At 37.4% G+C, this 27,159-nt stretch overlaps 1 protein-coding gene across 6 annotated transcripts in view; it reads left to right on the top strand.

The window, feature by feature from the left end:
• LOC150086640 (uncharacterized) overlaps positions 1-27,159 on the top strand; it is a 292,377-nt gene that overhangs the window by 208,280 nt on the left and 56,938 nt on the right. The window lies entirely within an intron of this gene.

The raw sequence follows: 27,159 nt of genomic DNA on the forward strand, positions 1-27,159 counted from the left end.
TGCTGTAAGATATGATGGGAAGAATCATTAAATTGGTTTGTTACTGTTGCCAATGTACACAAAGCAACAGTATGAGTGTAGCAGTGTAGATGTTAAGAGCATATTGTGATGATCATTTAGTAGTTATCATTTATTGATTAATGACAATATTCCAAGATAAAGTAAAAGTGCATAATATAAGAATAAAAGCAAGAATAAATAAGTGATTGAAATAAACAGTAAGCAAAAGAACTAGTATCATAATGCCAAGATTAGAGGGTGCTTTGATATAGCATCTGAAAGAATTAAAGAGCTATAATGAAAATTAGGGGATAGGAAATAAGCTATCAGTCCTCATCTTTTTGTGGTGGGGGAACTACAATGTTATAACTTATTATGGACATAGCATAGCGATAAAATGTTTGTTACCTTTTATGGAAATGGGGAACAGATCTAATGTTAGTGATTCATGTTGAATTTGGTTGCAGAAAAAAATCCTGAATGTAGTCCTGACACTATGCATAAGTATTAGTTAACTTATGCAGTATATGAAGTGGTGTCCTTACATTATTACAGGAGTATGAATTAAGGAAGAGGAACCAACTTGAGAACAGGGTTTTTTGATTGCTGGATAGCATGGAACAAGTGAAGGAAGACCAAGAAAAAAATGAATAGCAGGAGAGCCTTTGTCACTGTCAATTAATCTAGTAGTTTGGAAGTCAGAAAAAAGCATTAAAAGCTAGTAGACAGTAATTTTAAGAAGATGAAAGGTGCAGGAAGTCAGGCAAGCTAGGAGTGTAGTATTTCATTCTTTTAAGGAATGGCCCTTGCTAAGCAATTAATTACTTTTAGATGGATGAGGTTAATACATTGCCATAGATAGTCCAATACTGCAACGGTGTTATAATGGATTCTGTAGTATGTGTGTGAAAAAAAATGGGGGCGAGGATTTCTGTTAATATATTATTGAAAACATATAAACATTATTGCTGAAGGCCTAAAACAGGTCCTGAAATCAAGAAATAAAGTATATATTTTTTTCTGTCATTTTTTACAATCATATTAAAATAATTTGCAGTAACTTCTGTTAATTTTCGTAACAACTGAAATAATAACTAAAATTTAGTGATAAATTTTTGTTATTATTGGCATTTGATAGTACATTTAAGTAAGGATGCCAGTGGGTAGGCCTGAAAGTTATGGAAGTATAAGAATGAAATAACTAGGAATGTTAATAAAAACCAAAAAATTAATATAAATGCTATAATGTGCATGAAACTGGAGCTGTGACATTGAGAAAATTCTGGAAAGATTGATTGAGATGGTTTGTGCTAAAACTTCAGTTTTGTGACTTGATGAGAATTATGTAGTAATTACTTCTATCTATGTATTTAGGCCTACCTGTAGACATACTTACGTTTACCACCACGCACCAATAACAAAGATAATGGTTGTCTAATATACTAAGAAAAAAGGGCATGGCCTCAGTCTGTAGGTAATAGTGAGTAAACTAAGTTTGGTACTGAATGCATTGATCTCATATTATGAAGATATTTTGCCCCAAGTGGTTCAGATACTGTACTGTGTACTTTAAATAAAAAGTATTGCTCCAATTTCAAATACATAGTGCAATATCAGGATAGCTCGTGAAGTGCCTCCACTTCACAAGTTGCCCTGTATAAATCACACATGTGATTTATACACCAGTAACAAACTTAGTTTGCTCAATGTACATACTCACCAAATCTCTGCTCTTGTACTAGGTTGGCAAGGTGTTTATTATTATTATTAGCCATATGGTGCAAGGAAGCCTTTTGCTGCACCAGCCCAAAAAAAAAAAAAAAAAAAAATTTCTGAGTTACCTCTGTGAGAGAGAGAGAGAGAGAGAGAGAGAGAGAGAGAGAGAGAGAGAGAGAGAGAGAGAGAGAGAGAGAGTCAGATATAGAAGGGAATCACCAAGAAAGAGAGAAAAGAATGATGATATCCAGCTCAGGACCCTGGGTGTGCCAATCCCATACTCACCAGATGTGAGCCCCTTATAACAGGGTTCTTCTAGGTCCTGCAACAAGACAGAAAAATTGGACAGATGGGCTAGGGAAGTGGCAAGTGAGGTTTAACATTGATAAATGCAAGGTACTGCATATGGGCAGCAATAATTCCAGAATAACATATCAGTTGGATGGTACTATACTCAGGGTGGTGGGAGCATGAAAGAGACCTAGAGATAATTTTATAGTCTGAACATGAAATTCTCTGAGCAGGTGCAGGTAAGCTGCTAGGACAGTTCATTGGATTCTTCGAATGATAACAATACAGCAATTTTGTCAGCCAGGTGATAATCCTGTTAAGGCAATGGTTAGGCTGCATCTTGAGTACTGCATACAGGTCTTTGGAAGCCTCACTTTAAGAAGGATGTGGATTTGTTGGATTGAGTGCACAGAATAGCAAACAAGATTAATCAAGGACACAAAAGAGAACTCTTACTATTGAGAAAGACTTCAGTTCTGCAAACTGCAGTACTTGGAAACTAGACACCCATGAGACCTGATTGAAGTGTTTAAGGCTTTAAATGGATTGAATAAACAATGCTGATGGCATGTTACTCTTTTTAGGATAGCTGACATAAGGAGACATGAACTTGAATTGAAAAATGATGATTGCAGAATAGATGTGCAAAAATTGTTTTTTCAGCCAGAGATCAATTGATTATTGGAACAAAGTTCCATCTGGTATTTTTGAAAATGGTAGTTTGGTGTTTTGGAAAAGGGATTTTGAGTAAATTTAAGGAAGAATTAGATAGATTATCAGAGGAGATGGACAAATAATGTGGGTGGGCGTTTATTTTATTTATTTATTTTTTCTGATGCTGTATAAGCTTGCTTACACTTTCATCGTTTACAACTGCCAATACTAATATGTTTTATAGCTCTTATGGTGTAAGGCTAGATTCACTCAGCTGTTAAATTCAAAAAGATTTTTACAAAGGAAAATTATTATTAAAATGAACACTATCTGCTGAAAATTATATATCTTCTTGAAGGTACTGTAAAATTGGTTATAGGTACTATAACCTAGTAACTCAAATAGTTCTGCAACTGATCACAGCTGAGTTTTTGATGGATAACAGATTCACCTATTGGGTGATGTTATTCTATTAAGAATGTTATTAATTTCTTTAGTTTCAACTCATGAATAAAAACAGTCATTTTTGAAGAGCCTAAGCCCAAGCTCTGTCATTGGAAGTGCTAAAGTTTCCCCAGACAGTCATGACAAAAAAACACAATGCAGTGCTGCATTATTTTCTTAGAAGATATCACTATCTACTAAAAATTATTTCAGTAAATCTTTTTAAAACATGATTTAAAAGCCTATATAGCTTTGCATGAAATAAAATTATAAAATAACTTTTTTAATATACTTACAAGGGACACTTGAGAAGTTTGTGGCCTGAATATGAGGAGTTTATTTGAGAGGTATGGTAATATGTTACTTTTCAACTTTTTCTACCAGTGCTGTAATGTTTTGATTCCAGCTGTAAAGAAAGTTTCTCTTGGGCCTCCAGGAATGCATCCACTGCAGCAATAATGTCACTATCAATAGGAAAATGGATGTCAGCCAGGTATGTTTTTCAACTTAGGAAATAGGTAAAAGTCTGATGGTGCTAGATCTGGTGAATAAGAGATGGGCCATATTTCAAAACCGAACTCATGCAGTGCAGCCATGCCAGTGACAGACTTATGAGCAAGTGCATTATCCTAGTGGTACAAGACTCCTTTGCTGAGTTTTCCTTGATATTTGTCTTTGATGTTTTCATGCATATGCTTCACAAGGTTTGCATAATATAACCCTGTGATTGTCTGGCCTTTCTGAAGCTAATCTACTAGCAATACTCCATCAGCATCCCAAAAAACTGATGCCATCAACTTGGCTTTCTTTGGAGGGGGAAAAGAGCTGTGTTTCCACTGTGCTGACTGCTGATTTGTCTCTGTCTGAAAGTGATGAACCACATCTCATCCATGGTTCACAGATCTTGCAAGGAAATTTGCTGGATCTGCTTGAAAATGATGCAAATGTTCACTTGACTTGACAACTCGTGCATTTTTATCTGCTGTCAGCAACTTTAGTACCCACCTTTTTCATAGCAATAACTTCTGTTATTATGTGGTACATACATTCAGGTGAGATGCCGAAGATGCTATCAGTGTACCAAACTGTTACTTATCGATCACTTATCACCAGATCATGCACACTTCCAACAACTTTTGGAGTGATGGACATTGCAGGTCTTTCAGAACATGGGTCATCTTCCAGGCACCTCATCCCCTTGTTTAAATTCTTCTGCCCACTTCTTAATCATGGAATAGAAAGAGGCATTTTCCCAAATATTGGATGATTATGCAGTGACTGATTTCATCCATCTTTCCTCATTCACACAACTTTGTTGACCTCAGGACCTGTAATTAAAAAAAAAAGATATTGAAACTAAATGAAATTTGATGGGTTACTATTTGAAATGTTATACTTTAAGTACAGAAATTTTTTAACCCTCTATCAATACCCTTTCTTACTAGGCCACAAACTTTTCAAGTTCCCCTTGATGTATATTAAAGAAGTTACTTATATACCATAATAAATTTTTTCTTCTGCTATCATTTCTAAGACTAATTAATTGCTAAGCTAGAAGATAGGGTGCTGTGCTCACAGCTTGCCTACACTTCCCATCAGCTTCAAATTACAGTGTATGTATTAGCGACATAGTGCAAAGAAGTCCCAAGTTTTTGCTACATCAGCAAAAAAAACCCCTTACCTAACTTAGGTATTTCACTCCTCTCATGTGTACCTCACCTTTGAATGTTCATAAGCTGTCATCCTCAACTATTCATGGAGGTAACTTGTGTTCCAGTAATTAACAACTTGCTAGTTTTATTTAAGGAAGAAGATAAAATATATAGTCTCCTATAATTTGAATTTATGGCCCTTGATTCTTGTATTGTTTATAAAGATGAAAATGTCACTTCATTCATTTTATATCCCCTTTTAAAGTGTTATAGATTTAAATCAGATCCGCACCCCTCCCAAGGTTTGCTGTAGAATTTGAGTATGTCAGTGTTACTTCCTTATTATTTTGCAGTCAGTGGTAGCATAATAAACTACATTGTTTTGTTACTGAGTGGGCTGCCAAACCACAAATTCCATTTGATATCAGGATAATTAAAATTCCATGATTAAGGCTTTCTAATTTGCTGGCCTGCTCTATTTGTATAGTTTTTCTCTATAGTTGTTCATTTTACTCATCATAGTTATTTGGCTTATAAAAGGCTCCAACTTTCATGTTTGCTTTTCCAGTGTTTATGTCACCCCACATTGACTCAGTATCACACTGGCAACCATTGTCTACTGGTTGCACTATTTTGGAGTCTGTGCTTCTTTCAAAAGCATGACTCTTCTTTCCTCCCCCACCCACCAATCATGCCTGTCCCTCTGTAAACATTATAATCACTGTATTCAAATTTGCATCCACAATATGAGTGACACCATGGTTTTATTATACCTGTAATACCAGCATTTTATGACTTAGCTGCCAGTAGTTGAGACTCATGAAATTTATTTACTATACTTCCAGCATTAGTGTCTAAGTAAGTAAATGTGTGCCTGTGTGTTTTCAGTAACCCTTACACAGCCCATGTAATTTCTAGTCCCATGTCCTTTATTGGGACTTCTAATCTCCCATCTCTCCTATATTTCAGACTACTAAATGCCAAAATAGAAGCAATGCAGGAATCGATTCCACCTTTACTTATGGCTGTCATTAAATTACACTGCTCAAAAAAATTAAATGAACACGTAGAAAACATGGTGTAACTCGTTCAGCTTGCGAAGCAGGAAAAAATTTAGTATGTGGTGTACTGTAGGAATAATAATAAAATGAGGAGTCAGCAAGAAACTTTGGACAGGTATAAAGGACATTTATAGGGGTTGTATAAGAATTACCAAAAAGATCACATTGAAGTTGATACAAGATTCTTGAAAATATGGTCGCATGACATAAGTACGGTATATGATCCCCTCCAGTGGCTAAACTTCCTTATTATTTTGCAGTCAGCAGTAGTAATTACTGGAACACAAGTTACCACCATGGATAGTTGAGGATGACAACTTATGGACATTCAGTGGTCAGGTAAACAACCCTGACAGTGATGAACCATGCTTGATATAAGTGTGTCTATAAGATTCTATGGCAGCAAATCCCATTCTTCCACTAGCACAGACTTTAGCTCACCAAGTCACCGAGGAGTTGGCTGTTGCCGCGAATTGTGATGCTCAAGGGCACCTTGGGCATCACAATTCGCAGCAACCTACACCCCACATATATTCGATTGGATTTAAGTCTGGTGATCGCGCTGGCCATGGCAGTCATTGGATATCTTCAATTTCAAGATATTTCTCCAGCACTTGAGCTCTATGTGCAGTGGCGTTGTTGTGCATGAAAAAAAAATCTGGGCCAACCACATCCCCAGAAAGTCACACGTAGGGTTCAAATATCTGTTCTCAGTATCTCTGCGTATTTATGACATCCCTATCAAAAACATGAAGAGAGGTGCGGAAATTGATCATTATTCTGCCTCACACAAGAACACCACTGCCACTGTAAGTGTCCCTTTCTCTGATATTGGAGGGATAGTACCGCATTCCTTGTTATCTCCAGAAAACATAACATCTAGAATCTGTTTGTAGGCTAAAACAATACTCGTTAGAGAATAGAACTGTACCATATTCAGGACTATAAGTCACATGTTTGTGGCACCAGTTTCGACGAGTTCTGCTGTGGTTCAGGGCTAATGAAATTTTTTTTTTTTGTTACTTTGTTGCAGCCTCCAGGGTTTCCCCTATACGCTGCTGTAGCTTCTGAAGGCACTAGGCCAAGGCCGGCAACTGTGTGTGTGTGTGTGTTTTGTTGTGTTGAGTGCTGGTGCCTGGCATTTTCGCAGCCAGGGAGCATGGAACACCTGGTCCCCTGCCCCCTGACTCCCATCCCAAGCCAACGTAGAGGCAGCCAGGTTCCACAACCAGGTAGAGACTCTTATTGAGATTTCAAGTTCTCTTGAAATCTCAAAGATTGAATGAATGGAGAAAGGGAAATATAAGGAAAAGTGTGGGAAAGGGAGGGTGAGGAAAGAGGACAGACAGTGGGGGAAGAAGGAGACATCCCCTAAAAAAAAAAAAAAAAAAAAAAGCAGTGCCAGCAGAATGACTAGTAAACAACAGTCCCATCGCCACAACCTATACACTATTTACATCACAATTTGGACAAGATCACTACTCTGGAAATCGCCCAAAAATTTATCTTATATATACAGTAATCATGGGGAGAAAAAAACACTCATATTGTCTTATAACTAAAAGACAAACCAATCAGAGGCCAGAGCAAATCCAAATAAACATCCTTTCAACCAGATATGAACCACACTGGAATGGCCAGCACTATATGGAGCTAAAACAGCAATTTCAACACATTATACGTAAACATCAAAGTTAAATAGCTCATTTGAATCAGGGAGCTTTAAAAAAAAAAAAAAAAAAAAAACTTCTTTCCTATGGCTATATACCAAATCCTTCAAATTTTGCACTCATTTAGATATTAACTTCAATTCAAGAATAACTATATACAATAAAATTACACTTTTGCATTTGGATGTAGAACCAACATGTAACCTTGGTCTAGATCCATCTTAACACAGACCAACACAATACCAACACCCTTTAAACTCCTTGACACAACAGTAACATACAAATTATACTTATACATCAAAGTTAAATAGCTCATCTGAATTAGGGAGCTTAGCCAAAAATTCTTCTTTTGTATGGCTAAATACCAATTATTTAAAATTTACACTCATTTACATCTTAACTTCAATTAAAGAAAAACTATATACAAAATTACACTTTTGCATTTGAATGTAGAACCAATATGTAACCTTGGTCTATATCGAACATCTACTGCCAACTTAACACTGATCACAACAATACCAACAACACAATTCCCTTACCATTAAACTCCTTGACCCAACAGCAACATACACAATACTTATACATCAAAGTAAATAGCTCATCTGAATTATGGAGCTTAGCCAAAAATTTTTCTTCTGTATGGCTAAATACTAATTAATTAAAATTTGCACTCCTTTACATCTTAGCTTCAATTAAAGAATAACTATATACAAAATTACACTTTTGCATTTGGATGTAGCCTCATTATGTAACCTTGGTCTATATCCAACACCTACTGCCAACTTAACACAGGCCAACCACAATTTATTTACCATTAAACTCCCTTGACACAACAGCATCATAACTGTACTAACTTCATTCACAAATTACCATACAAAATTACCTCTTTGCTTACATGGTAACTTCCTATAGGCAACCCACCAGCTGTGTTATTATATAGTCAGTCTTTCAAGAACTTCAAGTAGCCACAAATTGTATGTGTGAAATTAAGACAATTATTTCAATATCTCCCAGTTCTACTCAGTTCTATCGGTTGACCTATATCAAGGCAACCCAAATATGTTCACTCATACTTTGTCTTCAAACCAAATCAAAACCATTAACAAAACTATCAGTTCATTATGTCTATCTTTAATCCTAAGTAAAATAACCTAATTCCAGCCTGTTCAACATGGAACAGAGCTTCAAAGATCAGTTAGAAAAAGAAAACTCGTACCCATTCCAGAACAAGGTGAAAACCAAAACCACACTAAATTACTAAACTCTAGTGATTTCTACCCAAAAGTCTTTTACGTATTTTAAACACCTTATCTGCAAAACTAGAGAAGACCATATAATTTTCCTTTGTCTCCACCAAATGAGGTAATTCATCCTCCAGGTAAACATCAGTCAGGACTTGTAATTCCTGTCTTAGATCTACGTACAAGTTACAATTAAAAACAATAGAACTAAGTGTTTTATTGTTTCTGGGACACCACACATGCAAAGTGGCGGAGCAGCCAACCCCAAAGCAAACAGCTTGGAGTTCAGATTGCCATGCCCTGAAAGTAGAAATGATAAATTTAGGCCTGGACAAAACCAGGACACCTTTTGCTTAGGAAACTCTGACACATTTGGAAAAAAATTGAATGTAGCTCTACCTAAATCAGTAGCCATTCATGAAGACTGCCAACTATTTATAAGTTCTCTCCTAATTCTTTCATTATCTTCCTTGACAGGCATATCCAAATCTATAGCATACTCTCCTAACCTTGAAGGAATGGCCTTCCTACGAAAAAACTGTACTGAATGGAAGGCTTCCTATTCAGTATGAGGTCATTTATCATTATTTACAGTTTTATCTCATATTATTATTATTTATTGTAAACGAATTCTCTTGATAAATAAAATTGTATTGTATTGTATTATAATAATAATATTATTATAATATTTTTATAATTAATTTTTATAATTAATTATTATAATAATTTATAATAATAATACAATACAATACAATTTTATTTATCAAGAGAATTCGTTTACAATAAATTAACTTGTTAAGAAAAGTAAATTTCTTGACAACAAGTTGTAATTCTTCCTTTACAACAGTTTTGTACAAATTTGTTATCTTACAGAAAAGACTATGAAGTCACTACACATAGTATATTCTACACTGTAAACAGAGGTAGTAGTTTATCTGCATATCAATTCTAATCTACTGTGTCATTGAGTATCAAGAATTTTCTTATTAGGAATTTTAATTTGGAGATGGGGTAACTTCTCCTGAGTCTGAAATCAATGCTAGCCAACAAGTTGTTTATTATATTCATTGTGTGCCTATCTCCAAATCTATTTAGTATCCTGGGGTGAGGCAAAGTAAGCTTTTGGGTTCCTTAAATTTTTTGAGACATTTCTTTGCAGATTCGACTCTTCAAAAATAGTGTTAAGATTTTTTTTAAGAATAGATTTAACTTCAGTTTTTGAACTGGATACAGTATTTTATGTTTCAACAAAAATTGCCTTCTCTTGTTCAGGTCATTCCAAGAGTTTGTCCCCATTAAAAGTTTCAGAATCCTGTTTATTGCCCTTATTTCTGTTTTATTTGCTCGTGCCCATATATTTACTAAATAATTGAGTTGGGAGTCCACTAATGCATAAAATAAGGTAACTTTTGTTCTAAGATTTCACTTATACTTAATGTAGTAGAAAAAGTACACATAAAATCTCATTTTTTTTGTACAAGTTTGTTATATGCATTACCCAACTTAGACTGTAGTCAATCCATAACCCAAGGTAACAATGATTTGAAACTTCTTCCACAGTTAGACATTTCCAATTCTTGAAATTTTGATCATGTAGGCAATCATGTTTGTGCAATTTGATAGAGGGTTGAATGTCCAAAGTTTGATGAGGAGGTCTTTTTACCAAAAATTTTGTTTTTTCAAAGCTGAGTGCTAATTTATTATCGTGCAACCAAGTTTGTAAATGTATTGCATCCTGTTGTAAATCATTCTCCATTTTTGTTAGGTTCTTTCCTATTAAGATTATATCATTTGCATAAATTTTTATAAAGGAGTTCTTAATTACTTCAAATATGTCATTTATATAGATGTTGAACATGATTGGCCCAGCATGTGTGCCCTGAGGTACTCCTCTCTTTACATTATAAGATTTTTCCTTTGTATTTTCTACTTCTACTGTTATTTTTCTCTTGGTTAAATAATTTGCTAGGAGTTGATTGAGTCTTCCCCTTATACCATATTTCAGTAATTTCTGTTGCAATATTGGGATATCAATTAGGTCATATGCTTTGGTCAAATCTATAAATAAAATCAATATGAAGTTATTGTTGTTTAAATGTAAGTTTAGAGAGTCTACTAAGTTCTCTAATAATGTCTGTGTGCTCTTGCCCTTCTGATATGAGAATAGAGAGTTGTTTAACAGTCCATATTGATGTAAATATTTACTTATATGGGAAAATATATAATTTTCTATTATCTTATTTAAAATTGACTGTATTGTTATTGGTCTGTAATTGCAAAAGTCATCAGGTGGTCCCTTTTTATATATAGGAATTACCTTAAATGAGAGTAAATTTGTAGGATAGCTTCCCGACTCTTAACATCCGTGCTATTAGCTCTACCAAGAGAACAGAGAACTGTTCTTTGTTTCTCTTTGCCTCGGTTACTGTAATACAGTCCAGTCTGTAAGATTTCTTGTTCTTTAATTGTTCTATAATTTTAAGAATCTCAGTATAATGTGGAGCTAAGACTACACAAGAGTTCATTATCTGAGGAAGCCTATCTTGTTGAGTAAAGGAATCTTGGCAATAATGTATTAAATATCTGTTGAGATCTAATACAGCTTTGACAAACCTATTTTGCAGCCTCATATTGTTTGTTTGCACCAGAAATCTGTTCTAATAATAATAATAATATGAGATAAAACTGTAAATAATGATAAATGACCTCATACTGAATAGGAAGCCTTCCATTCAGTACCTGTAGAGCTACCGTAGACACAGTTCTGCAGTTCCTAGTTATGACCAGAATAAAAAAGCGCTGAGCCTGAGTAAGAAATTTTCTAACTGAGTTATTATTTATCCAGACACCCCAAGCACCAGCAGCATAGCAAATAATGGGTAAAAAGACATTTGTAATACAACTTTAAAGTGACAGGTTTTATACCCCATACATTCTTGGAGATTCTCATGATCTTTCCAGTCAGTATTTTAATTTTTTGAACAAGATACCAGGCATGAGCGATGAAACTGAACCAATTGTCCATGATAATACCAAGATACTTATAATTCCTGACTAATTTAATGGTTTGGTTATTCAATTTTAAGGTAGGAGGCCTATTTAAATTTAAATTTCCCTTAAGAAGCATCTGCTTTGTTTTATCAATGGAAATTTTTGACTTATGAACAACACACCAGTTGTCCAAACCCTGTAGAACATTGTTTGCATGTTGTTCTAATTGAGGCTGTGACTCTCCAAAAATTAAAACCGCCAAGTTGTCAGCATATGCTACCCTGATAACATTTTCATGTTCCGTCACGAGCCACCCATCAAGGACCATGGTCCAGCAATACGGCCCAAGGACCGATCCCTGAAGGCAGCCCCTTGTGACATTCCTTTTGACAGAGCAAGTACCAGAGTAAACCAAGAGAGCTCTATCCTCAAAATAACTTGAGATTAAACAATAAATGGGTGCAGAGACCCTGGCCCCTCCTGGAGCCTCATACTGAATAGGATGATAGGAGCCAGGACACTTTGCCACCATACGGTGTCAAAGGCCCCTTTAAAGTCCACGAAGAGACCGGGGACATATTTAGAAGTTGCAGACAGTACAGAATCAATGACTAATCGAATGGCATCAATGGTTGATCTTCCTTTGCAGAACCAAAATTGATTAGCTGCTTGTAAGTTTTTGTCAGTATAATAATTTATGAATCTATAAACTATTAGTTTCTCCAAAACTTTTCCCAAAACGGGCAACAACGCTATGGGGTGATAAGAAGAAGGCAAAATTGAAGGTTTTTCAGCATGTTTCAACAGAATTTTGAGATTTGCCTGTTTCCAAGGGTTGTGGAATAGACCGTCAATCAAGCAGGAATTTAACAGATTAAAAATTAATTTTGGAATGACAGACCAAACTCTCTTTATAACCACAACCTCAAGCTGGTGCAGACCCGTAAATTTATTGTCCTTCAAAGAAGCAACAGCCTTGCCAATTTCCTGATTAGAAAATGGAATACAAACCACTGGCTTCCTTGCATATGAAAATGTTTTCACCTGTGCTTGTAGAAACCTCAAAAGAGAGAGTTGATGACAGGACATTGTAGGGTTCTGTCTTGCTGTTAGAGCCAGATAGCAGTCTGTTCTGTCCAGACCCAGAACTTCACCTAGAAAATCAAATCATCCCAGTGGTTCATAGGGTCCGCTTTCTTGGTGTGGTTCTTGACTAAAAACTTACTTTCCTTGAACATATAAAAGAGCTCTGGATTACTTGCCTTAAGAAGCTAAACATCTTAAGAGTACTATCTGACACATGGGAAGCTGACCGTTACACGCTACTGCATTTGTATCATGCATTAATATGGTCACATCTAGACTACGGCTCTGTGGTCTACAGCTCTGCTAGACCAATTGCTTTACGTTGGCTTGATCCATACATCACAGTTCTCTTCATCTTGCTTTAGGGGCATTCCGTACATCGCCAGTCCAGAGCTTATATTCTGGAGCAACTGAAACCTCTACATCTATGCAGACAAATGCTTCTGTTAAACTACACAGCAAAACTCAAAGTTCAACTGGACAACTCTACTCGGAATGGACTTTTCTCACCTAAATGGGAGAACCTTTACACAGCCTACTCATCTAAAAACCCATCAACAGGGATACGCCTGCATTCCTTGCTCGGTGACTGGCAAATTGACCTTGGCATGATACGGTCTACTGCTTCTCACACGGGTCCATCTTGGATGTATCGCGTATCACTGTGTGACCTTTCACTGAAATCGTTGAGAAAACACACCTTATCCCAACAGAACATATGGCAAATTCATGCTGCATTGAGAACTCAGCATGCAGAGTACATGCCAATCTACAAGGACGGATCTAAAACTGATGCCCATGTTAGTGCAGCAGCAGTTTTTCCCAACCTTACCATAGCCAAGAAACTCCTCATTGAATGCAGTAGCTACACTACATAACTCTATGCTATCTACATAGCATTAAATTTCACCTCCTCAACAAATGTTTTGCACAGTTTTATCTACAGACTCAGTTAGTGCTATCCAAGCACTGAGTCTTTAGTTAATCATAACCCGAGTAAGGGATTATGATTAAACATCATCATAGCCCTCTTACTCATACACATTTGGAATCCCATACCAAGTTAAATAAGAAACAACAAGAAGTTCTTTTTTTGTTGGATCCCTGGTCATGTTGGAATTGCTAGAAATGAATGTGCTGACCTAACTGCCAAAACTGCTACAGATCATGTAGATCAGCGGTTCCTAGCCTTTTTTGACTTGCGAACCACTTTCAATGTGATATTTTTTATCGCGAACCCCTTTCAACATATTTTTAATGTGAACCACTAAGTCTATATTCTCCGAAATCGTATAATATTTCTGAATTTTTATTATAAAATATTTCCAGTACTACATTTTTATAAGAGACATTGCGAATAATAAAAATTATTATTAAGTATTATTTATACTTTATAAAGCAGTTACTAATAAGTCCAAACTAGATTTGGAACAGGCTAAGAGTAGAAAACTTAACTTGCTTTAACAGATATTTATTTAAAGTATACCCAGTAAAATAAAATAAAATAAAATATTTCCAGAAGCTTTCGGAACTCGTGTCCCTTTCTCAACTGACAGAATTTTTAAATACATTACAAGCAAACTGTGGCACGTTACTCATTCGTCATTGTTGTAGCACGGACGTGTGCTGCCTTGCGCCAGTGATCATCCATCAATAAAACGGTTGTCTCCAGGATTGGATGTATACGCATGCCTTTCTGGCGATTTAATGCCTTAGGGTTGTTCATTATGTTTAGTGACTCTAGCCATAGGCGGTGGCGAAAGTGTCGCGCGTGGTCCACTATCTCAAAGTCGCGCTTGGGGTCAAGATCGTGGTTGGTAGCCCAAAAATGTTCTGCAAGCGCGGACTGGTCAGTTTCGGCAAGCCGGATTGCTCTGTCGTGTTCCGTGAGGCGATCCTGGAGACGTCTCGATGTCTCACCTACGTAGCAACTGTTACAGGCCCTACAGGTGATACGGTACACTACATCACCTGTAGGGCCTGTAACAGTTGCTACGTAGGTGAGACATCGAGACGTCTCCAGGATCGCCTCACGGAACACGACAGAGCAATCCGGCTTGCCGAAACTGACCAGTCCGCGCTTGCAGAACATTTTTGGGCTACCAACCACGATCTTGACCCCAAGCGCGACTTTGAGATAGTGGACCACGCGCGACACTTTCGCCACCGCCTATGGCTAGAGTCACTAAACATAATGAACAACCCTAAGGCATTAAATCGCCAGAAAGGCATGCGTATACATCCAATCCTGGAGACAACCGTTTTATTGATGGATGATCACTGGCGCAAGGCAGCACACGTCCGTGCTACAACAATGACGAATGAGTAACGTGCCACAGTTTGCTTGTAATGTATTTAAAATTCTGTCAGTTGAGAAAGGGACACGAGTTCCGAAAGCTTCTGGAAATATTTTATTTTATTTTATTTTACTGGGTATACTTTAAATAAATATCTGTTAAACTATGGACCCCAGTACTCCAGGCCCATTTGTCACTATTAACTTGCTTTTAGTCCAAATGGTAGCTGGGCATTCTGGTCTCTTGCCAAAGCTATCGGCTGCAATTTTTGCCCATCTCTGTTCCCACTTCTGACAAAACCAGATGGTTCTGTCGCCGCATCAGCCAAAGACAGTGGTTTTCAACTGGGGTGCCACGTAATTTGGGTTTAAGTTACTTAAAATTATAATTATTTTTTTAAAATTTACATGTTTATTTCATTATAAAAAGGTGTACAGTATTTTTTTAATTTTGTGGTGATCTATAATTGATGTTTACATAGTACTGCTATATAAAGAATAAAATTATTATATACTATATATATAATTTGTATTATGAAATATAATTTTTATAATTATATTATTGGAATAACTATCATATAACATATATATTTTTTAATATTATATATATATACAAATATTATTATATGTATATTATTTATATATATATATATATATATATTATTATATTATATATATATACAAATTTAATATTATATATATTTGTGTGTATATATATATATATATATATATATATATTATATTATATATATATACAAATTTAATATTATATATATTTGTATATATATATAGAGGAATCAGATCTAACAGGCAAAAAATTGAGTAGGGGTGCAGCAAAATAAAATAAATGACTTAGGGGTGCTGTTATTAAAAAAAGGTTGAAACCACTGGCCAAAGATAAAGCTGACCTGCTAGCATCTTATTTTTCTTCCAACTCGTGTATTGATGATCTTGGTAAATCACCTCAAACCATTCCCAGCACACTCCATTCAGTGCCTCTTATGGGCTTCCGTCAAAAGGATGTCAGAAGGATTTTGATGAATCTGATGCTAAGAAAACTCCAGATCCTGATGGTATTTCTCCACTTGTTCTCTAAACCTGCGCTCCTGATCTTACTTCTGTTTTGTGTCATCTTACTTCTGTTTTGTGTCATCTTTTTTCACTTATTCCAAAGGTTTTTTTCTTCTGCTTGGAAATTTGCTCATATCCAGCCAGTTGCTAAAAAGGGTGACAAATCCCTTCCATCCAATTATCGTCCCATTGCGATTACTTCTACTCTTTCCAAAGTAATGGAGAAATCAATTAACCACCAACTCTTAAAACTATCTGGAAATCTTTCATCTGATCAGTGATTGCCAGTATGGATTGGATTCCGTCGGTGTCGTTTCACTGGTGATATTCTGGCTTATGTTACCCATCTATAGACAAATTCAATGGAAAGGTTTGGTGAAACTCAAGCCATTTCTCTTGACATTTCAAAGGCTTTTGGTCGTGTTTGGCGCAAAGGTCTTCTAAATAAGCTTCCATCCTATGATTTGCCAGCTGTTCTTTGTAACTGGGTATCCAGTTTTCTCTCTAACCGCTCATTGCAGGTGATGGTAGACTGCTCTCTGTCTTCTAACTTGTCCACTAATGCTGGTGTTCCCCAAGGTTCAGTTCTTTCTCCCACTCTTTTCCTCTTGTATATTAATGACCTTCTTCCATTGACCGGAAATCCTATCCATAGTTTTGCTGACGATAACACATTGCATTCCACCTTCCAGTTTGAGAAACCTTGCCCTGCTCAAACAGCTTCAACTTCTCAAGTATCCACTGCCAATTCCTTAAATGCTGATCTCCAGATAATTCTCCAGTGGGGCAAAGATAACTTAATGTCAATCCTTCTAAAACTCAGTCCTGTCTTATATCTCGCAAAAAGGATTCTTCTGCTCCTATGCTTATCTTCGATGACGCCCCGGTTTCTAGACCAAATCTTGGGGATTACCCTAACTTCTAATCTCTCTTGGCATAAAGCACATTACAAATATTGCTTCCTCTGCATCTAATAAACTGGGTTTTCTCTTTCGCTCTTGGCATTACTTTTCTTCCAAACAGTTGTTGACTCTGTAGAAATCGCAAATCTGCCCTACCAGGGAATATTGTTCCCACATCTGGGGCAGTGCCCCCAAAACCTCTCTCAGGTTTCTAGATTCCATTCAAAAGAGGACAGTTAGGCTAATTGATGTCTCATCTCTAACAGAGTCTCTCCACTCTCTGTCTCATACACTTTCTGTTGAATGCCTTTTCTACAGATACTTCCATGGGCACTGTTCTTCTGAATTGGCTTCTATAATTCCTGCTCTCTCTTTGAAAGCAGTCCGAACATGTGCCACAACCAGTCAACATCATTTTGCTGTCCAAGTTCAGACTCACAGAACCAACTTTTCTTCTTCCTCATTTATTCATTCAACTTCTGTTTTCTGGAACTACCTTCCTTCATACGTATTTCTTGAAAGTTACAATCTACAGAAGTTCAAGTTTAGTGTCAACAAGTATATTCTTTCAACTTTTCAACCCATTCACAATACTAAGTACTATAGGTTCTAAAAAAAAAAGTACCCATACATATCAATGATCCTTGAGAATGAAAAAAAATTTAGTATGGAAAACATTTATTTAACATGATATACTGTAAGTTAGTAAACTAATTATAAGGAATTATGGGAGATGTGGTTTCTTTCTTTGGCAATTTTTACTTTTTATTTAATTTTATTTTACTTTATTGTTTATTATTAGTTATATTTTGTAGTTTGCAATAATATACCTATGTAAATCTAAGCAGACGCCATTACAGAATTTTTATTGCGAACCCCCAGGAGTCCGCAAACCACTGGTTGGGAACTGCTGCTGTAGATCAACCCTTTAGCATACCACTCTCTGATTTCAAGTTAATTATAAAGAAGTGATGTCTTGAGCAGTGGCGACACATCTGGCAAAATAAAGTTGGTAACAAACTACTCCATATAAAGAAAGATCTGAAACCTTGGAAGTTGAATATACATGAGAAAGGACACAGAGTAGTATTAGCTTGATTATAAATAGGCCATACAAATCTAACACATCTTTATCTTCTTGCAGGCACCAATGCACCACAGTGCACAAAGTGGAACACTTAGTTCAACTCCAACATGTACTTATTGATTGCCCCAAATACAATACAATACAATACTGATTGACAAGCTATGTTTACCTTGTTTTCCACGATGAACACCTCTTTCAGCAATTCTGACTTCCTAGCAGACACCCCACATGTGAAAAAAATTTTTAGTTTCCTCAAACAGATAAAACTGTACAATGCAGTGTAAACTTGAATAACATCTATACAGATATAACTATGTATTTAACATCACCATAGTTAGGTGCATTATGGCCTTGCTGCCCTTGCACTGTAAAGCCTACAAACAAACAAACAAACAGTCGGTTCTGGTTGATATAGCCCTTGGGCAACCTTGGCCAGCTCTTGTAATGGTTTCTGTCTCCTGAAACTACTTCCATAGTGGCGAGACAACACTGTGTGACACATTAAGCCAATATGCTACCTCCCTACACCTGCAACTTCCCAACTTCAAGTCATCCAACAGCCTACTATCTCAAAGAATCAAATGACTATGCCTTGCCATCCTGAGTACTGAAGATGTGACTATCCTATTGCACAAGCCAAAAATCGGGAATGTCGCAACCAGTGTTTTTATAGGCATGAATAATTTGCATAACGTGCAGCTCTGTAAGGTGGTAAATCAGTTTCTATTCGATAGTCGGAATTTACATGCCAGGATGCCCATTATATCAAATATTCACCTCTGGTGACACTGTTCACAATAAAATATTCATGAAAAACATTTTGCTCTGTTAATTTTGTCGAGCAGCGTATTAGTCTGAGTCCCACCCCCAGACTAACAGTTTTCCAACCCATTTAACAATGCCTCAATAGCATCACCAAATATTCTTGCACCCCTTTTATTTAATTGTATTCCCTCCCTGTGAAAACAGTTCCATACGTTAACAAGCATTGGTCATGCTGAGAAAAATTCTACTTAATGAGCTTTGCATGATCTCTTCAGGTTCATTTGATCATTGAAGCTCTCATCATAAACTCCTTCCTAACATGTCTTGACAAAATTCCAGGCACTTTCAAATTCAGCCCTAGCTCACGGCTTCATTACTTCATACTCTTTAAGTTATAGCCTTATGTACAATAATATTTCCCTTTTGTTACCGTTAAGAGATGATAATTTTTCTACAATATCACTAATTGTATGTGAAGTGGAATCCACACACCCTGGTCCTGTTCTGCAGTATACAGTACTGCTTAAGTAATAGGACTGTAGACCATTGGCCATCTCACATGCTACAACACATTTCAGTATACTACAGCTAAGTTACTATACTATGCTCTGGGTATTCCCTTGAATAGTTAAATCTTGTAATTTGGCACCTTGTCTCATCTCATCTCATCTCATCTAATCACACAGACAAAAAGATCTGTTGTGTAAAAATGATTGAAAGTGGACTATAAGCAACTGAAAAAAGACTGCTGTTAACCAGTGGATTCTGCTTCACAACTTTTTTATACATATAATTAGTAGACCATGACATGAAGGATCCTGATTGTGTATCACCATAATACAAACTTGTAGAGAAATTATGGCTTGCAGTAGGAAATGTTCTCGTAGAATAGGTTGAGTTCACTGCTCATGCAAAATCAGAGCATTGTGGAAGACCATGTTTCCTCTCCCTCCCTCAACTATATCAGTTTTTCTTAGACAACAGCAGATACTTTCGTACCTACCATATCACTATTCACCATTATTATTATTATTATTATTATTAATATCTGTTTATTGCTCTGCTTTAGAGCCACCCCCTGATCAACAGTAAGCTAAGGGGGTGATTATTACATTCACAAGCCGACCGGGCTAGCCGAGTGGGTAAAGTACCTGCCCGGCAACCCAAAGGTCGCGGGTTCGATTCCCGCCTCGGGCTTGGATCAAAGTACTGCAAAAACCTTGGGAGGTGCAATATGGCCACAGAAGCCGATGCGCCAACAACTACCAAATCAAAAAAAAAAAAAAAAAATTACATTCACAGGTTAAGGCAGGGACATATATGTCTGGGGTTATATGGCACCACATGTGTGCTTAACCTGAAAGGAACAGTATTTACAGAATTGTTTAATTTCATACCTCAAAATTGTGGAATGCCGTAGTATCCCAAACTAAACAAGATAATATTTGATCGAAAGTGCTGGATAAAACGTGAAGTATATGTACAAGCAGGAATTTCCTTAGTCGAGGCAGTCCATATTTTCCTTCTGGTGGTGTCCCTGAGAGTCTTAACGATAGATTTATGTATGTGCCCATTAGTTTCTGGTGTCTGTAAGTGTGATGCTGGCAGAATTTATCGAGGTCGGTGGTTAGACTGTTTATCAAATCAACCATGTTTCCTGGGAATGTGCATCTCAGGCCTTTGAGATTGCTGAAATTGATACTCAACAAGAACCTTGTGTCCACGTGACTTCTTCTGGCAATTCGGGGAGTTTTTATTAGGTCACTAATATCACTGCAAGAAGGTTAGCTGCCACACTTCGTTGTTTCCATGGTGTGACTTCGAGATTGATGTAGAGTTGGGCTCTAGAAATATTGTACTGGTTAGTCCGCCAGTTGAGCCATTTCAGTAGTCAGTGTTCCAGGCTGAGGAACTTGTTGAAGTATGTTGTAGGGGCTGATGACCAAATAGCTGCTACATAAAAGAGGAATGAGATAGAGACATCGAAGGACGTATTTCTTGACCAGTTCAGCATTGTGTATCCCAATTAGTTCCTGCAGATTGCCCACATAGTAAAATTCATTTTTGTTTTCATGTTCAGGACGTGTGCCTGGAATGTCAGACCCTCATCCCATACCAACCCCAGATCCTTGTGCATTTTAACTTTTTTAATGGGTGATCCATTGATGGTAATGTTCGTATTATTGTGTGACTTTTTCCAGGTGAATGACATTTGGTCTATCTTTGCTTGGTTAATCTGTAAACCAATGGGGGCCAGAAATTGTTCAGGTGGATGGATTTTTTTATTTGCCTGCAGAGTAGTGGCAAGGACCTGCTTTTTGTTAGGGGATGTAATGTAAAATTTCAGATCATCAGCATATGACTGGAAATCAGTTTGGGATGCCAGGAAGGGCTCTAGCGCTGCAGCAAATAGGGTTGATGATAGGACTCCCCCTTGTGGGACACCCTTATTAGTAGTGCATGTTGTCCGGAAGTTTCAATGTCTGTGCTCCAGGATTGATTTAATTATGCTGAAAGTATTTCCTGTAATGTTGAAGTAATGCTAGAGAATAGTGATTAGCATTAGCATTAGTAGAGGCATTTGATGCAAGAAAGCAAGCTTATGCAGCATCAGCCAAAAAAAAAAAAAAAAAAACCCACTTCCACTTCACCCCTCTGTTCGTTCAAAATACCTGTCCAGCTGAGCCTTAAACTTATTTAGGCTATCAACCCCCACTACAAGGGATGGAAGTCTGTTCCACCAACCAACCACCCGCTGGCTAAAGGCAAATTTCCGCACGTCTATCCTACATTTGTCTTTCCTCAATTTGAATTTATGCCCTCTCAGGTGATTATTCTGAGCTAGAGGAAGAATCCCATCAGCATTGAGCATGCTCAAACCATTCAAGGCTTTATACACCTCTATCAGATCACCTCGCTGGTGCCTAGTCTCCAGACACTGTAATTTGCAAAACTTAAGCCTTTCTTCGTAAGAGCACCCCTTTGTTCCATTCACTGATCTTGTTGCCCTTCTTTGTACTCGTTCCAGCAGCTCTACATCCTTCTTGAAATGAGGCCTCCAGACCTGTATACAGTACTCTAGGTGTGGCCTGACCATTGCCTTATACAAGGGAATAATCACCTCCCCATCGCTGATAGAAAAATTCCTGTATATCATTGATAAGACACCATGAGCTACTCTTGCAGCCCATCTGCACTGCTCAGAGAACTTCATATCTGCCTGCACAACCACTCCCAAGTCCCTTTCATTCTCTACCACTGTCAGTCTAGTACCACAGAGTTGATACGTTGCTCTGGGGTTGCTGTTTCCCATGTGTAGTACTTTACATTTGTCAATGTTAAACTTCATTTGCCACCTCTCAGCCCATCTGCTCAACCTTTCCATATCCTGTTGCAGCAGCATAGTGTCAGTAGTGTCCTTGACAACCCTGCCAACCTTCGTATCGTCTGCAAACTTGGACATTAAGCTTGATATACCATCATCAATATCATTTATAAATACAGAAAACAATAATGGACTCAACACTGAGCCCTGAGGGACTCCACTAATAACATTAGTCCACGATGAGCAGTGTCCATTGTTTACCACTCTCTGTCTTCTCCCCCTCAACCACCCCTTTATCCATAGCAGCAATTTGCCTCCAATGCCACACTGCTCCAATTTGTGCAGCAGTCTTCCATGTGCAACAGTATCAAAAGCCTTTCTAAGATCCAAGTATATAATATCAAAGTTATACCCTGCATCCAGTTCTTTTGTGACTGCATCATAGTATCCAATCAAATTGGTCAGGCAAGACTTCCCCTTAACAAAACCATGCTGTGTCCGAGCTATAACTGAAGTCTTGTCTAGATGATCCTGCAGTGCTTCTTTAACCAGTGCCTCCATTAATTTTCCGGGAACAGAAGTTAAACTCACCGGTCTATAATTACTTGTGTCAGCCTTTGATCCTCCCTTGTGAATTGGGGTCACATTTGCACATTTCCAGTCTATGGGTACCTCCCCTGAGCCCAAGGAAGCTCTCATAATTATGGCTAAGGGTTTGCTTACTTCCTTTGCTGCCTCCTTTAATATAACTGGATAGATCCCATCCACCCCGGGTGCCTTTCTTGTGTTTATCTTCAACAGTTTCTCCTCCACTTGACTCCCAGTTATTTCAAGATTCTGTAGCTTACTGCTAGAGTTGAATACACCTCTGGCATTCCCCTCGCTGAATAACTCCTCATGTGTGAATGTCGATGCAAAATATTCATTTAGTTTGTTAGCTACCTGGGCAGGATCATCAACAGTTGACCCATCAATATCAAGTGGACCAATCTGATTCATCCCCTTCCTTCTAGAGTTTACATAAGTAAAGAACTCTTTGCTGTTTTTCTTCACATCCCTTGCCAAGGATCTCTCGTAATCTGCCTTCGCCTGCCTAACCTCCTTTGTAACTTGGTTACAGATCAACTTGTATCTATCATAGGCTTCTGTGTCACGTGTTAATTTGTATGTATCCCATGCATTTTTCTTCTCTGCCGTATGCCTCATTAGTTCATCTGACATCCATTTAGGCCTAAACCTTGAACAATATTTCTTAGTTGGTATGTAAAGCCTAGTAGCTTCCAAGATAAGTTCTTTGAATGCTTCCCATTTTGAATTTGCTGTTGGTAACATCATCAGTTGATCCCACTGTATAGAATTTAAATACTGTCTCAGTCCATCGTAGTCGCCTTTACGAAAGCAATACCCCTTCCCTTTACCCCTAATGGTAGTTACCTCTTTGAGTAACTCCCACTTCAGAACACTGTGATCACTGCCACCTAGTGGTTCATTTATCTGCAGATTCTTAATGCATGAAGAATCACTACTGATAATCAAATCAAGAGTATTACTCCCTCTAGTTGCCTCCCGAACATGCTGATGTAGAAAACAATCATCCAATAAATCCACAAAAGCCTTTCTAGTGTGTGAGTGACCAGCCCCCAAATTCCAGTCAATATCTGGGAAATTAAAATCCCCCATTATAAGACTGTCTGATTTACTGTCCCACTCTATTTCTCTGTACAGTTTCTTATTATACTCATCAGAGTCATTAGGCCTATAGCACACTCCTACTCTCAATTTTGATCTCCCAATGCTTATGTCACACCAAACTGACTCAACACTGCACTGTCCAGCGATGTCGACTGGCTTCACTTCCTTGGATTTTATGTTTCTTAACTAATAGCATAACCCCTCCTCCCTTCTTATCCTGTCTATCCTTTCTGCAGAAATTGTACTCCCCAAATTCCAGTTCTGCATTCCTTATATCTGCGTGACACCACGTCTCTGAAATCCCAACAATATCTGCCTTTGATGTTTTGAGCAATACCTGAAATTCATCAAATTTATTTACTGAACTCCTAGCATTGGTGTACACGCAAGTATACATGCACCTGCTCTTCCTCTTAGCCACCCTAACGTGTACCCCCATGATTCCCAGCAGTCTCTGAAATATCCTGCATCTTATTTTCCAGGCTGCTGCTCATTCCAATAGAAGCAGTGCAAGAATCACTTTCTCCTCTGCCAGTGGCTACTGTTAATCTATTAGTCCTTGTATCCCCCCAATCTAGCAGTTTTCCGACCCACCTAACACTGCCTCGATAGCATCAGCAAACATTCTTGCACCCTTTCTATTTAAGTGTATCCCATCCCTGTAGAAGCAGTCTCTCCTGTTAACAAGTACAGACCAGGCTGAAAAAAATTCTACCCATTGAACCCTGCACAGTCTTTCCAGGGCCGAATTGATCGACAGGGCTCTCATCATATACTCCCTCCTATCGTGTCTGGGCAGAATTGCAGACACTTTCAAATTCAACCCTAATTCACGGCTTTTTTTCATCAGTGACCTGTACTTGTTAAGTAATTAATTAAATAATTATGTTAAGTAAATGTTAAGTAAATAATGTGATTGAATTGTGGTCAGAGTAAAATTTAAAGGAAGAGGTGATCACAGAGATGCTAACAAGATTATGGAATAGCAGATCAAGTGTACTATTACCTCTGGTTGGGCTAGTAATAATTTGAGCAAGGCCTAGGGAAGCAAATATGGCATCAAGTTCTTTCCTGGCATCTTCATGCCGTGGTGTAGGCATGTTAAAATTGCCTGTCACTATGGTTTTTGAGGCCTGGTTCCAAGTTTGTGGCTATCCAGTTATGTAGCTTCGCTCTTGAGTCTTCGGTATGATCTGGGGAGAAAATATATTATACAGACTTGTATCTGGGTGTCCTTTTTATATAACACTGTGGATAGAGCTTCAAAGTTGTGTTTTGCTGATTTTTGATTTAGTTGGTTGATAAGGTTCTCTGAAGACCAGGGCGACTCCTCTCTTCTGGAATTCTCTAGAGAGTTATACCTTGTCGGCTGCGTGAGTGTATGTAGGTGATTGTTCTTGGGTAACCAGGTTTCTGTGATACATATCATTTCATATTCTTCCATGAGGAGCAGTGACTGCATCATGCTAAATGTGTTCACAAATAGTTTGAGAGACATGATAGAAAAGTAGTATGTTACATAGCTTTCACAATTACCAAATCTCAGTGCCATAGAGAATGTATGGGTTATCCACAGATGTGATATATGGCTGTGGAACTATGCTACCATCAGCATCAGAATTAGGAGCTGCATTACAACAAAGATTGTGTTAACTTCCATCCTGATAACTTCCAGATTTTAATAGGAGAGGACTGGGTTTGATATGTATTGATGACCAGAGGAATTTCTAAAATTCTCTTCAATTGAGACTGTAGTTAGCTGATCATAGGTAAGAGAGCAGGGCCTCACTGAGCTGTTCCAGATTTTTTATCCATCACAATATGCCCACAAATAAGCACTTCTACAGACAAATACATGATACAGATATGAGCAACAGCTCCTGTTCCATTAAAATAATAATTTAAATTTTGGTGCTAATGGAATCTGTGATATTGTTGTACAGAGACTGTCATTAGTATAGTACAGTCAGTCTTCGTATAACACGTGTTTACATTACACGAATTCGATCATACAAGATTTATAAATAGGGGAACGATATCTTATATAACACGAACCGAATTCGCTTATGCATGATTTTGCCTTTGTGTTTACAAGAAATGACAGTCAAACGCGGAATCACCCCCAACTGAACGCAACACGATAGGAATGAAGAGAAGATTCTGAAAATGTATTTATGTGTTTTATATTATCAGTGAAGGGGAAACACATTTCACCATAATAACGTAAAAACCAACACAATTCCAGCTATCGGTATAATCGCAAATGCAATTAGATCGAGTTTACTACCAGTTTATAACAGATTCCACCAGCAGGAACGCAACTGGAAATTGTTTTAATTGTTTTATGGTAGTAACCCCCAGAAATGTGCTTTAGTAAAATGTGAGGTGTTAATAGTGTATCTCTGCCTTTACGGTGTTGTTTATTCAGTTGCTACATGCGCGTAGCTTTGTTTATGTGTATCAAGCGTGTCTCGTTTTGTAATTGTGCTTTATTCCCTAAAAATGAATAAAATACTTAAAAGGTGTGAAAAGGAAGCGTCCTGGTGAAGACACTGCAGATTCAGAGAAAAAAAGAAAAGCAATATCGATAAACAGAGGCGGACTGGGTCAAAAATTCTTACCCGGGAAAATTTGTAGCGGCCTCATACTAGCTTTTATGGCCAAAATCACACCGGCCTCCGGCCCGCCGGGGTTTTCCTGATAAGGCTTATGGCCAGTCCGCCTCTGTCGATAGAGAAAAAATATGAAATTGTGAAACGCTTTGAGCGAAATGAAAGACCATGTGATATTGCACGTGCTACAGACCTAAATGAGGCAATGCCGAGAATTACAAAGAATGCAGAGAAAATAAAAACAACTTTCATAGCAGGAACAACTCAAAGTGTAATTAAAATCCATTAAATTAAGACACAAAGAATTGGAAGAGATGGAATGGCTGTCATGTTTGGATAGAAAATCAAACAAAAAACAAGTTTGCTTGCGATAGAAGCAAAAGCATTAGTAATAATAAATTTTATTACGTAATAGTCGTAATAAAATATGTAAGTATTTTTTTACGATTATTTATTGTGTTTGGTAATGTTTTGGTTAAAAATGTGTGTTCAATCTTGAGTGGCCGGCACCTAACCCTATTTTTCCCATAGGGCCTGTTGTTTATATTGCACGATTTTGCATTGCACGAGGGTTTCTAGGAACACAACTATCGTGCTATACGA

The sequence above is a fragment of the Mastigoproctus giganteus genome, chromosome 4, assembly GCF_048544385.1.
Source record: "Mastigoproctus giganteus isolate SK-2022 chromosome 4, ASM4854438v1, whole genome shotgun sequence".
NCBI lineage: Eukaryota > Metazoa > Arthropoda > Arachnida > Uropygi > Thelyphonidae > Mastigoproctus > Mastigoproctus giganteus.